The sequence below is a fragment of the Aythya ferina genome (assembly GCF_964211825.1).
Source record: "Aythya ferina genome assembly, chromosome: 1".
Classification (NCBI taxonomy): domain Eukaryota; kingdom Metazoa; phylum Chordata; class Aves; order Anseriformes; family Anatidae; genus Aythya; species Aythya ferina.
Window position 1 is genome coordinate 175390821 of NC_140296.1, and position 13521 is coordinate 175404341.

At 37.7% G+C, this 13521-nt stretch overlaps 1 protein-coding gene across 2 annotated transcripts in view; it reads left to right on the forward strand.

Annotated features, from left to right (window-relative positions):
- ADAMTS20 (ADAM metallopeptidase with thrombospondin type 1 motif 20) overlaps nucleotides 1-13521 on the forward strand; it is a 96280-nt gene that overhangs the window by 67103 nt on the left and 15656 nt on the right. The gene's annotated exons all lie outside the window — the stretch shown is intronic.

The window sequence follows — 13521 nt, forward strand, 5'->3', positions numbered from 1 at the left end:
CCAGTGATGTTATTGCCAGGCATCCTATTGATCTCTGCAGGAGCAGAAACAGCCTAAACATGCATAAGTAAATATTTATTTGTTTTCATTTTAATGCAAAAAAAAAAAAAAAAAAAAAAATCTTGCTGTGTATGATAAGTGCCTTCATTCATTTTTTTCTAATGTGTAAAAAGTATTTATATCTTTAAAGATAATCTTTTATATTAAAAGGGAATTCAGGATCCGTGAACTTGGTTTTCAAAACCAGCTTCAGTCTTATACCTCTACTTCTGCTGCTGCCTAATGTCGAACTTCAGAATACCTCATTACGAGTACAGCACGTTTATTTAATATCCCACTGGCTGAAATCTTAATGTTAGCATATGCTATTCATTTTTAAAAATTCTGGAAATGGGGAGTGCCTTTTCAGAGATAACTGATAACATATGTCACTACCCAAATAATGTCATGAAACAGGCTTGGGACAGTGGATTTCATTTAGGGTAAAGCTGATAAAAATGAAAGAAAATACTTGTTTTCAAAATTCAAACACAAATATTTATGTGTACTGTTCATCAACTTCAGAGCAAATTTCTCCATTTTGGTGCTATGTTTCCTGTATAGCTTGAAATAATAAATAAGTTATAATGTATGTCTGATAATTTAATATAATGACTGTGACTTGTGTCTGTGAAATACAGTTGCATTTTAACCCTTCTTTTTGATGCATGTTGTGTGGCTTTGTGTTTATATTTAATGTGTCTTTTATTAAGCAATGCTAATGTTTAAAGTCCTTAGGAAAAAAAAAAAAAAAAAAAAAGGAAAGAAAAAAGAAAAGAACTAACTACTTTACTAAAAGTGTGTTTTTGTGCACTAAGTAATCTTTGGGTTGCACTGAACTTCATAGATATTTTAATGACATTGTTTTCATGGAGTAACTACCTTTAAAATTTCCTTCTGTAAAAGATTAAAGGTTGCTGTTCTGTAGAATTTGTAAAGGATCTTGTACTTGAACAACAAGAAAAAAACATAAACTTGCTTCTGATGCCATTGGTCAATTAGACTGAAATAGGTTGATGACTTCTGATCCCCTGTGATAAAGATACATGTCATGTAACGCCTTTTGCTGGAGCTGTTATTTTACAGCCCAGTCCTGCTCCCATGTAGTCAGTGACAAAATGCTGGAAAACTGAGGATCGTAACACAATGCTCAACTAATATAATCTCAAAAAGAGAACATTTTTTCACATTCCTAAAACACTTTTACATACATGTAACTTTCATACCTTTCATTTATGAAGAGGACAACTAAGAAAGGAACACAGTCAAAGTAAAAGTAAAGAAAGTTAAAAATAAAAAAGAGTATCATGGAAGGGGAAAAATGTGTGATCTTGGTGATCTTTAACACCATTCCTAAATATATATAGCCATTCACTGAAATGAATGTAAAGCTACTCATGTATTTATTTCTGTAGTGTATGAAATCTCAGAGAAACCAATGGGTTCTGGGTGGCCAGATCCATAAGAAAAACATTGTGAGCTGCCTGTGGCAGCTATGTGTGGCAGTTCTGAAAGTCCCAGACAATGCTCATAAATATTGCCCCAAAATGATTTTGAAATCCAAATTTAAAAGTTACTAAATGTAGATTGAAGTGTTAGCATTGTCTAAAATTTGTGGAAGTTACTACACATTTTGGTCACCTGGAATGTGTTAGGAAATGAAGAAGATGTTCCATAGTTCTCTATTATGACATTTCTTAGTCCTTTCTGTGAAATTATTGTCGGAGATAGTCTCCTCCACTAAAGCTATATTGATCAGTATATGAACTAGCATGAATATATTTATGGCCCTTGCACTTCAGTGAGAGCAGGACAGGATCAGGCACTTAGATTTCCTGCTCATGCAGTCATTCAGAAGCTTGGGTATACGCTCACATTTATGCACATAACTGAGTAATGTTGAAAAGATTGGTCTGTAAGTAATTGAAAATACACAGAAGAATGGCTTAGGTTGAAAATAAACTGGAAGACAACATGCAAAGGTGGGTAAAATGTTGTATTTCTTATTTTCTAAAATATTAATATCTATTCTTACCCAATTAATATTTAAAATAATGTGTTTTTTTCTTAATTCTTTAGCTGATATTTAATTAAATTTTTTAGAAAGAGTTATATTTTTGCATGCTTCTAGAAAGTTTAAAAAAATGTGACAATATTGTATCATTCCCATAGTGTTCTGTTTCCATTTTTTTCAAAGTTTAAACTAAAAAAAAATCAAACAACAACAAAAAAAGTGAAGTGGTAGATTTTGTAGAACAGACAGACAGAAAAAGTTCATATCTATTTGGTATTGCTTTAATTTCTGATCTACTGTTTTGCTGCAGCTAACATGATTGAAAATGATAAACCAGAGACTGCTGTTACTGGGATCCAATGTTCCCTTCTGATCATGATTACCTTTTTGCAAACTCAGCTTAAAGTAATTCGTCTGCTATAGTAAGACTCCATTATGTCATTATTTCTGTACTTTGTTGGTTGAAAAGACCCCGTTTCTTAATATAAAAAAGAAGAATCCTTAAAATGAAGTTTTAAATTTTGAAAAGTATAGAAACAAATCATTTTATCTGTGCAATCACTCTGTGAAAATGTGGCTCCCACACCAGAGATCCTCCATCATATTAAAAATATAGTCCATCTTTTATTGTGAAAATCTCTATATAAAATGTCACTCTCAAGGGGCAAACACTTTTCAGTGGGAATGCAGATCATGTCATTCCCATGCCTTTGTTCAGTCTTCCCAAGCTTTGGAAGAGGCAGGAGGCTATATCCAGACTCCCTGTGATGCACTGTTAAATTGTTCAGTTGTTGGAAGTAATAATGGGTCAGTTTGGGTTTTACTTTTTTGTGTGTTTTGTTTGTTGTTGTTGTTTTTAATTATTATTATTATTATTTATTATTTTTATTGTTTTGTGGAGGTTTGTGAGTACAACTGCTACACAGACACAGGTACATCTGTTGTTCTCCCTTTGGAAAATATGTCTGGGAATTTATCCCTTGATTGGAAACAAACAAACAAACAAAACAACTCTTTTGCTGTCACCATATCTCCTATTTCCATTTCTGCCTCCCTTCTTTCATGATACTTTTGCTTTACTTACAATTTATCTCCAATGCTGCTGCCTTCATCTAATTGCTTTAAGGAGTAACTTGTTATATTCTTGTGGAGAAAAGAAAGAATAAGACTTGCTGAAGTCTAGCCACGCCAGAATTTTTCCATCTGCAATGGTGCAATGTTAAACTTTCCTGCACTAAATATTTTCTAGGAGATGTCCCAAAGAAGGCAAAGATCAGAACTGCTGTTCAGCCTTGTAAATTTGCCACAAATTTATACCAATAGATTAAGATTTTTCAGAAAGACCTAGTGAGGTTCTGTCTCTGTTCCTGTTTGCCATTGATTTCAGAAGGAGAGGTAAAGCAGAATTGTCTGGTTCTGTTTTTTAATTTCCCACTGTTCTTGTATTTTTACTTGTTGGTTAGCCTCAGCCATCTGTCTCCATTGTATATATCATCAACTGAAAGGTGATAAAAGTTAGGTACATGTACCAGATATGCTGTTGCAGGAATGCTTACTGAGCAATGCTGTTTATCAGTCCTCTCCCCCCCCAGCAAATAAATGAGCTGATCACACTTCTCATTGTTTTAATATATGTTCTGATTAATTACAGTGATAAAGTTGCTTGAATAAGGGCTGATGGTGAAGTTCTTAGCAGAGGTATATGCAGACCCTTCAGTGACACGTAAGGCCTATCTTCAGACCTGCACATGAGGTAGCAGAGCCTGCCAAATGGCTGCTGAAAGGAGACAGAAATACCCATTGTTTTTCTGATTCTCAGGTGGCAACCAGATGCAATGAACTCAAATCAAGAGCAAGTAAGGCAGGAAGTGTAACTATACAACCAAATTTTTACTGTAATAGAGAGATGAAATAGAACCTATAAAGGAAGTGTTAAATGAGATACCAAATGTGACATGTCATTACTGTTGAAGGCGATCGCATTAATCATCCCCTTGTGAAATAGTGACTGTTATTTTTAAATTTTCAAAAATATCAAACACATGTTAATAGCAACAGAAAATATCGTCAGCACAAGGCTTGTTTTTGCATCTCACTGGTGTTGCCATATAGCGGTGCTAGCATGTCTGCCACTGGGTGTCCTGTAGGTTACTGTTGTGTGTAATGGTGAGCTGAAACCTGGAAGAAAATAATATCTGGATGACAAGTCACGGCAGCTGAAAACAATTTGGGACTTCAATTCAACTATTCATGTCTGAGTTCTCTAAAGTATGACAGCGATCTTATTTTCTGTGAGGCATTTCCCTCTTCTAACACATCTCATATTTTTGCCACTGTTCATCTTGCTTTCCACTCATCCTCTTCCACCATGCCACACAACCTTCTATCAACACACTAAAATATCTATAATCTGTTTGAACTGGCTTTTCCACAACATGGAGTACAATACAGTTGTTCTTAGTGCCTTGGATTATACTCTTATGGAAAATAGGAAGATGGTAGCCTCCTCACTATAAGCCATGTTGACTTATCAAAAATTGGAGTCAACTTTGTTCCTTGCTATGAAACTCAGAGTTGTGTATTACCTGTGCCCAGATTTTCCTTTTCAAATTATATGATTAGGATTTTGTAGGCTCTACATTGAACTTCTATGAAAGGCTGCTGTTTCATTAGTTCTCCTCAGGCTCAAGATTTTTACGTGGCATCAGGAATCTTCGCATTCCTTGTAGCAGCCTAGTACTGGAGTCACCTCCAGATCAGACATATCTTTCTTTTGAAAGAAAATGGGTCAGACTTTGTTTAGAAGCAAAATCTTGTACTCCTTTCGTGGGGAGAAACATCTGTTCAGAACAATGAAGTCACCAAAAAGATTCAGATGATGACAGTTCATATCTGAATGTGTATGATTCCACTGCACATTCTCACATACTGATACTCTTACTGTAGCTATACATTTAATTTTTTATTTTTAAAAAAGCAGTCTCCAGAACAAACAGGAAAGCAAGGAGTATTCTGTCACCTCCTGTTCAGATGTGACAGGTCTTTTTGGTAGCTTAGTATGAAGAGCTTTGTGAACATTGGCTAACTCCCTGGGGAGCTAAGGAACTGCTCTTTAAGAGGCAATCTAAGTGTGCTTACATCAACTACTAAATCTCTACAGTAGAATTGTCCTCTATAAATTCTAAGCTAATTATTTTTTAATATATTTTACATTTTTAGAGACAAAATGTAATTTGAAAATTCAGGATGAGTAGTTATGTAAAGTGTGATCAGTCCTTTACAGAAAAAAAAGTTTCTGATTTCTTTTTCTTTAATGAAGGAACCTGGAGTAGCACCTGTGGAATGTAGTACTTTGAGCATTGAATTATTATCTGAGTATTCCCTTAAAAAAGACTTGGGTATAAGTGACTACCCAACAGGATCTAAAGGTATAGGTGGAATAAAAGCCAAATCCCATAGTTCCTCAGACAAAGTGGCAGCTGTTTTGTCTGTTCTGTTCTTCTTGTGTTATTGTACTAAGATCCTATTGGAGGGTTTAATTATATCTGGTATCTAGGTAAAACAAAGACAAGGTTGCTGACTGGAAAAGCTTACAATCTCATTATGAGATGTATGTAGACAAATTGGTAATAAAAGGCACAGTGAAACCCTGCTGAATAGCACCTGGTAGGTGGGGAACTGAGTTTATTTTTCAAATGCTCTGTAGTTAGCCTCAAAAATGATGCCAGGCTTTAGGCAGTGATGGACAAAATGGTGGTGTTCGTCCTGAGCAGGAAAGACTTGGCTGGGCCTTTGTAGAAGGACCTTGTTTTCTGATTTGGTTGTGCTGAGCTTGAGGTAATGGGCAGTGCTTTGATGAGATGCCAGAGACATAGGCCAAGTTAAAAGACTTACTCACAAATCTAACTAGAATAAATAAATGAAATTCTGTGGTCGATCATTAAGTGGAATTTCAAGAGTTCTGGTTTTGATTTTTCCAGCAGCTGCACAGAGTATGGTTGTTCATCTGCCATCTAGGCAGATTACTGTTTTGGTGAGAGGTATCCCTCATTAACACTACAGCCAGTTGCACAAGACAAAGAAATTCAGACCACATGGAGGTAATTCTAAATACTGTCTAAAATGCCTCAGTAATACCATCGGTAGAATTGGACTTGTGAAGACAATAAATCAACTTTCTTTCAGCATCTGTCCTGAATGGACTGGCTTTAATATACTGAAAAAGGTTTGGTTTGTGTTTCTCTAGTTGTTTTGTTTTGTTATTTAATTGGGATGTCTTTTAACACACACAGTCCTAGTAGATGCCTTACAGATTCTCTCATAGCAGTTTTAGCTTCCCACTCTCTACATCAACCCTAGAATGTTCTTCTTTATTCCTTCTTCATCTCTTATTTTTCCATGTATATAGGTGTATTTACTTAGTTTATCATTTATATCTACCTCCTAAATACATATTTATTCTACTTAGTGTTGGTGAAGCTGCAGCTGTGTCCAGTTCAGTCCTCCCTCCCCCCAGTACAAGAGAGACAAGAGACACGGGCATGGTGGGGAGAGTCCAACGTAGGCCATGAAGATCTTTGGGGGCGTGGAGCACCTCTCCTGTGAGGAAGTCTGAGAGAGCTGGGGCTGCTTAATCTGGAGGAGAGGAGGCTCAGGGGGGATCTCACCAATGTCCATAAATACCTGAAGGGAGAGTGCAAAGAACATGGAGCCAGGCTTTTTTCAGTGGTGTCCCCATGCCAGGACAAGAGGCAGTGGACACGAAATGGAGCACAGGAGGCTGAACTTCTGAACTTTTTTGCTGAACCCAGGCAGCACTTTTTTTACTGTGAGGGGGACAGAGCATTAGCACAGGCTGCCCAGAGAGGCTGTGGAGTCTCCTTCCTTGGAGATCTTCCAAAGCCACCTGGATGTGTCCCTGGGCAGCCTGCTCTGCATGTCCCTGCTTGGGACAGGTGAGCTCCTGAGGGCCTGCCAGCTTCAGCCATGCTGGGGTTCTGTGATATGATTCAACATGCCTGAGAAGCAATTATTCAGAAACTGCATTTTTCCGTTATCCTTCAGATTAAAGTTGAAACAAATTTATCATCTTAAAAAGAGACAGACAAAGGCTGCCTTTCTGTGGAGCACAGAGCACTTAATCCTGTCAGAAAGGATGTGGCTATGGACTGTGGACAGGTTAGATGACCTCAAACAAACTGCTGCTGTCTTTCACTGTTCTCAGCCATCCCATTCAGACTTACCTGTTAGGCCATTCTGTGGACATACCCTCCAGAGTCCTGTACTCCCACATTGGATTTGGTTTGGAGTCCACTGGTGTTCATGTCCCTGACACATACCATGGAAACCAAAGTATGGATGGTAGGAAGCTGCTGCGTGTCTGATTCCCACACTGTAATGCAGCCAGTCCTTCTGAGCCCGGTTTTCCTCCCTTTCATTTCTCTAGCCGCAAAGGCAACTATCTTTTTAGAACCGCGGTAAGGCAGATCTACACACCTCAGCTGCAAGGAGGACTTAGTTTCATCAAAACAAAACATTTTCCCAACATGAGAAATCTGATATAACACTAAACTTTTCAAATGAAGCTGTGCTTAATGAGGTGACAATGTCTTTAGTGCAGCTTCTGTAGTTAGCATATGTCTGACGCTACATGTAAAAATAAATAATACACATGCCTCTTGGAATTCAATCCACTTGGTGAGAGTGAAGGATTATTTGTTCTTATGTAGGCATGGTCCTTTCTGATTGCTTGAGCTAATGGCACAGGCTATATGTGCTCATTTTAGTGAAAAAATCTCTGAATCCAAGAATGCAGTAGGACCCCTTCTCAGAGTCTGTGTTACTTCTTGACAGTAGTCTACAAATGTAAAGGGAAGGACAGCTTTGTGAAAGCTTTCCTCTGAAGGCTTTCATTTGTACCTGTTTCATGCTCAAGCATCACACGGACCCCTGGGGAGATACAGCTAGTAGAGAGGAGGCAGGCACAGGAAGAACTAATTCTAATACAGCAAAGGAAGTGTTGAAACAACTTGCAACTGAGTAGTGCTCAAAGGCATGTTTTATGAGTGTCTAGTGCAATAGTGGTCCCAGTCTACCTCTAATATAATTTTAAAAGAGCCCAAACAGACTCTTGGACCAAACAGAAATGATCAAAATGTGGTTTGTCAGACAACTCAAGCAACTACTGTGTTTAACCCTATAGGACTGGAATTTTTCTGATATATTATCTTTGTCATGTTTTAAATTCTTCCTGTCCAGTCACAGAAGTGCCAGACAAAAAGGAAAAAAAAAAAAAAAAAAAAAAAAAAAGGAAAAAGAAACAAAAAAAAGCATTACATTTCTGTAATATTTGTTATCATTTTTAGTGGCAAAGCACTCTGTTTGATCACATTCATATATGCTTCTCATTTACTGGTTTGTTTTTCAGTCTCTCAAAGCCCGGTAAGCTCCAGCTAAGCTATGCAAAATGCTCCCTTGAAAGAAAAGGTTAAGAAAATTTAGAATGAAATCCACCAAATAATCCCATGTCTTCAACCTTGAAATGAAATAATACCGATAGTAAAAGCATTAAATTTTTTTATTTTTTATTCTTTTTTAGTAAGACTTTTTTGAAACTACAGCTGTCAGCTGCAGAGAGAGTCTTAATTTGGTAGGACCTTATGATGGCATGCCTGCCTGAGCATCAGTCTGTGCTGTGGAAGGCACCAGGAGTCCTGTCAGGCTGATCCTTGTAGAATTTTACTGCTATGAAAAAAACAAACAGATGAATCCTAGTTACCAGTGTTATGGAATGACTTTGAACAATAGTAATCAAGTCCAGCTTTTTGCTGCAGTTTTATGTTTTTAAAAGAACCTGACATATGGGAAATATTACTTTAGCCAATGTTAAGACAAGTGCTAGAATTTCTGTATAAAATGATTACAGGATGTTTTTTCAACTAGTATTTAAAAAAAAAAAAAAAAAGTTTGTATTTATTTTGAGATTTAAAGTTCTTATGGATTTTTATTCTACACATGCAATCCACATAAAATGTATGGAAAAAATGTCCTCTCCATGAGCCTTCAATCATGTGGAATGTGGTACAAATGAAGCCACTTTACAGATGTCTTGAATTGTAAGGACCAAGTTGTTCTTGGCCACATGCAAATTTACTGAGTAGAAGGAAGTCAAGCAGCAGAAGAGTTAAGTGCCATTATACTTCTCCCAGTCAGGAGAGTTAAGCCTTGGGAAGATCATTACCAGAGCATCTCTCAGAACAGACTGGGCACCCAGCAGCAAGAGAACCACATTCCACAAATGGCCTGTAGTAATGTATTAGGAGCTTCAAATATATGCATACAGGGCAAAACTCACCCTCCTAAGAAATGTACTGTAGTCTAGATTCAGTAAAAGGACATGAGTGGATTCCAGAGCACAGAATGAGGCCTTTGTCCAGTGCAGGTGAAAATCTGATGCTTTGTACTGGTGCGCTAGGTCAGTGTGTGCAATATGCAACTCTAAGGAAAACATAAATGATGGCAATGGAGCTAAACACAGGATACCTCACTGTAAGCTGTATGTAGATATTTCTAGACACTTGGGATTCCCAGTCTGGAATCTTGCATAGAACCTATGTTTCTCATGCAAAGAACTGAGCATCAGCTGTGATCCATCTTTACATAAAGCTAGAAGATGCATCCCCACTTTATATTGATTAAAGCTTTTGATTCATCATTTGAAATACCTGGTTTCCTTTCTTTGGTATTTACTCTCTGTGCTGGAGGACAGGCAACCCCCACCTGGCCAGGAGTTACCAGTGAGAAGCTGTGTTGGACGGGAGCAGTCTTCATTTGCCTTGCTGAGGGTGGGCCACTGTCCAGTAAGGAGCACACCTGAGCCTGCCTGCATCCGATGCCCAGGCATTTTGTAGAGGAAACAATCCTTCTAAGAAATATTTTTAATGTATTATCTATGGAATGAATCCAGAATGTGTCCTCTTTCAGGAGAATACTGTACCTACAGAGTAATATGCCCTCTTGAGTTTTCCATTGATGATCCTTGGATCATCTATATCCAGAGTGAGTGCATTTGCACATATAAAAGAAAAAAAAAAAAAAAAGGGAGCTTTTCTCTTTCTTTGTTTGCGTTAAATATTGTCTATCAGTGTGTTTTGTAAGGTGCTTGCTGTGCTACCAGTGTACTCTTAAGAGGAATTGCTTTTTTAGCCTGACAGTGTGGAAAGGGATAAAAAACTGGTTTTAGGATATTGATCATCCTTATGGGGATGTAAGCTGGTCAGTCTATTAGAGGATTGTAAATGGTTATAGAATTACTATAACAGAAATTTCTTAATGTCTTAGACTGGGACTCAGGGCTGCCTAAGTGATTCTGCAGCTGATGTGGATGCAAGACTAAGGATAACAGTTTTGAAAATAGTTGTCTAAATTTTATCCAGGCCCCACTGGAGTTACAAAGGGTCTGATCTGATACTTAGGTTTCTCTTCCTCTCACTGGTGTTGGTGGGAGATGCTTGCTGCAGCGCATATAAGAGTTTGTCTTGTGCTGGAGGTGCCAGCAGCTTCTCCATGAAGTACCAGGAGACACAGTACCCCAAGTGCCTGACTCAAGCAAAGCTGCTTGCAGTTACTTAGTTTTGTGGTTTACTTGTTTTTAAATTTGCACAATCATATTTAAGCAGAAGTTTACAGCTACTTACTGTCTGCTGTCTTTTTATTTGTGTTTTTTTACTAATAAGATATTTTCATTCCTTCAGTGAAACAACAACCATGCATTAACCTAAATAACTTAAACTTCAGCATTACTTCATGTCTTCTTCAGTTAAAAAAAATAATAATAATAAAGAACAAAACTTCAAAAAGCTCATAAGTTGAAACCCCTAGTATCAGAACACTAGTGAATTACCTCTTGCATGGTGAAGTTTCTGTTTTACTGTAAGATCTGTTAAATAGGAGATTTGGATACATGGAAATACAGATCTGTAATTTGATGAATATGTGAAAGAAAATGATGCCAAATCTGTATACTGAAATGCTGTTCCTGTATTTCTGGAAAGCTTACACTTTGCCCATAAGGATTTACTGCACTTTTCAGATTATTTTTTTCCCCCATAATCCTGACCTGTTGAATGTACCTTTTTAATTTATTCCATATAACATTACATTAACATGAAGTGAAAAATCTCCCTGGAAAAAGTATTATTCAAAAGTGGATAATTTTTTCCTATGAGTTGGCAAAATTCTATAACTTACTGTCTCTCAAAGCAACAAAAAATAAAATTTCAGATGATTTATCAGTTGCATTAACTGGAAAGCTAAAATGATCATAGAATCACAGAATGGGTTGGGATTGAAGGGACCTCTAGGACCACCGAGCTCCAACTCCCTGCCATGGACAGGAACACCTCCCACTAGACCAGGTTGCCCAAAGCCCCATCCAGCCTGGCCTTGAACATTTCCAGGGATGGGGCATCCACAGCTGCTCTGGGCAGCCTGTGCCAGGGCCTCACCACCCTCACAGTAAAGAATTCCTTCCTTATATCTAATCTAAATCTGCCCTCTTTTAGTTTAAAGCCATTCCCCTTTGTCCTATCACTACACTCCCTGACCAAGAGTCCCTCCCCAGCTTTCCTGCAGACCCCCTGTAGGTACTGGAAGTTACCCAGTATATGCTCTTTAGGTATATGGTCTTCCTGGAGCATTCTCTTCTCCAGGCTGAACAACCCCGATTCCCTCAGCCTGGCTTTGTAGGAGAGATGCTCCAGCCCCTTGATCATTATTGTGGCCCTCATCTGGCCTTGTTCTAACAGGCCCAGGTCCTTCTTGTGCTGGGGACCACAGGGCTGAACAGAGCACTCCAGGTGGGGTCTCACAAGAGAGGATTAGAGGGGGAGAATCACCTCCCTCAACCTCCTGATGAATTGAAAGGGGTTTTTTTGAGAGCAAAAATATTTAATTTAGAAACATTTAGTGGAATTGTCTAGCACACAAGTAAAAGGCAAGTTGTCACCAAATCAGCACCCTTAGCATTTTGCAAATATAATTATAGTTTCAAGAGAAACACTCTATCCATTGCATTGTGTGATAAATGAAATGTATTGCTTTATTCTGCAATGACTTAGTATTAAACACATTTGTGGTTTAAACCTTTAAGATTACACATATAAATGTCTACAAATATATAAAAATCCCTGTATATCAAGGGCAAGAAATTCAGCTGAGATTCGATTTAATGTAATGAAGTTACTCTTGTGAAAAATGTTTCAGTATTAGCAGGTTAATTTGACATAGTTGCTTGTTCTGTATTTTAAAAACTTATCTCCAGCCAGGTTTTGCCTGGCTTTGTACTGAAAGATGTATGTTCTGAGCTTCATTTCCTGAAAATAGATTTTTATTTTTTTATTTTTTTGTATTTTAAAGTGCTTGAATGTAGTAATTTAGTGTGTAATGCTAGTGACACGGAAAACAAATAAAAGGCAGAGAAGTATTTTAGGTGCTTGGAAAGGAAGTCAATATTTATATCTTTTTTTCTGACATCCATGTAGAAATTAAATTTTTATTTGAGTATCAATTCTGTAGCTGATTGTAAAGGCAATGTTTGTCCAAGTGTAAAAGTACAGGGTAAATTGTAGAACAAAGTAAATGTGTTCTCTTTCCAGACACAAAATGAAATGTCTCCATTTATCAAAACGTTTTGTTAGTATAACATAAAATAGACAGGTTAACAAAAAGAAAAAATAAAAAGAAAAATAAGAAAAGAAAAAGACTTAAGTGCTTGCTTTTAGAAAGTTCATGATCCAAAATAATCCAGCTGAGTTGCCACCTCATTTGTAAAATGCTTCAGATACTCTTTGTTTGACTGAAAGTTCCCTGGGACCTGCAGCTCTGCTTTGCAGGTGACAGGGATAGCCCTGGTCTGAAGAGTTCAAGACCAACCTCACTGCAGCCCAGGAGGTTAGCGGAGTAATGGCTCATTCTCCAAAACAGAATAATCTGTCAGATAAGCCCTACTCATGTCAAACGCATACTGTTGGGATGGGCTTCATAAAATATGTCTGCAGCTCCAGTGGTTTTATGTCAGAGTGGGAGATGTCCTAGAGCTAGCCTGGCATATCATAGCAATTTTCTGGAAGAAACAGAAGAGCCAGGGAATATCAGGGGCAGGGCTGAATCTCCAAGGCCTGCTCTGTAAACTGAAAAGTTTGCTTAATACATCTTCTCTGGCCTCTGTGCCACATACAGTGAGATACCCAAAGCTCCTGGAAAGGTGTCAGAGCAAGCTTGACTGCATAGCCTAATGGTTGGAAACATCATATCCATATTTTGCATTTTTCTTTCTTTAAAGCTTATATTAAGCATGGTAAGCATAATGCGTACATGAAAATAGCAATATCCTTAGTAGGAACAGAAGGCTGATTGTGAGACTGGCTGGCATGGGAGACTGAGCTCAGATATTCATCAGTGACTATTTG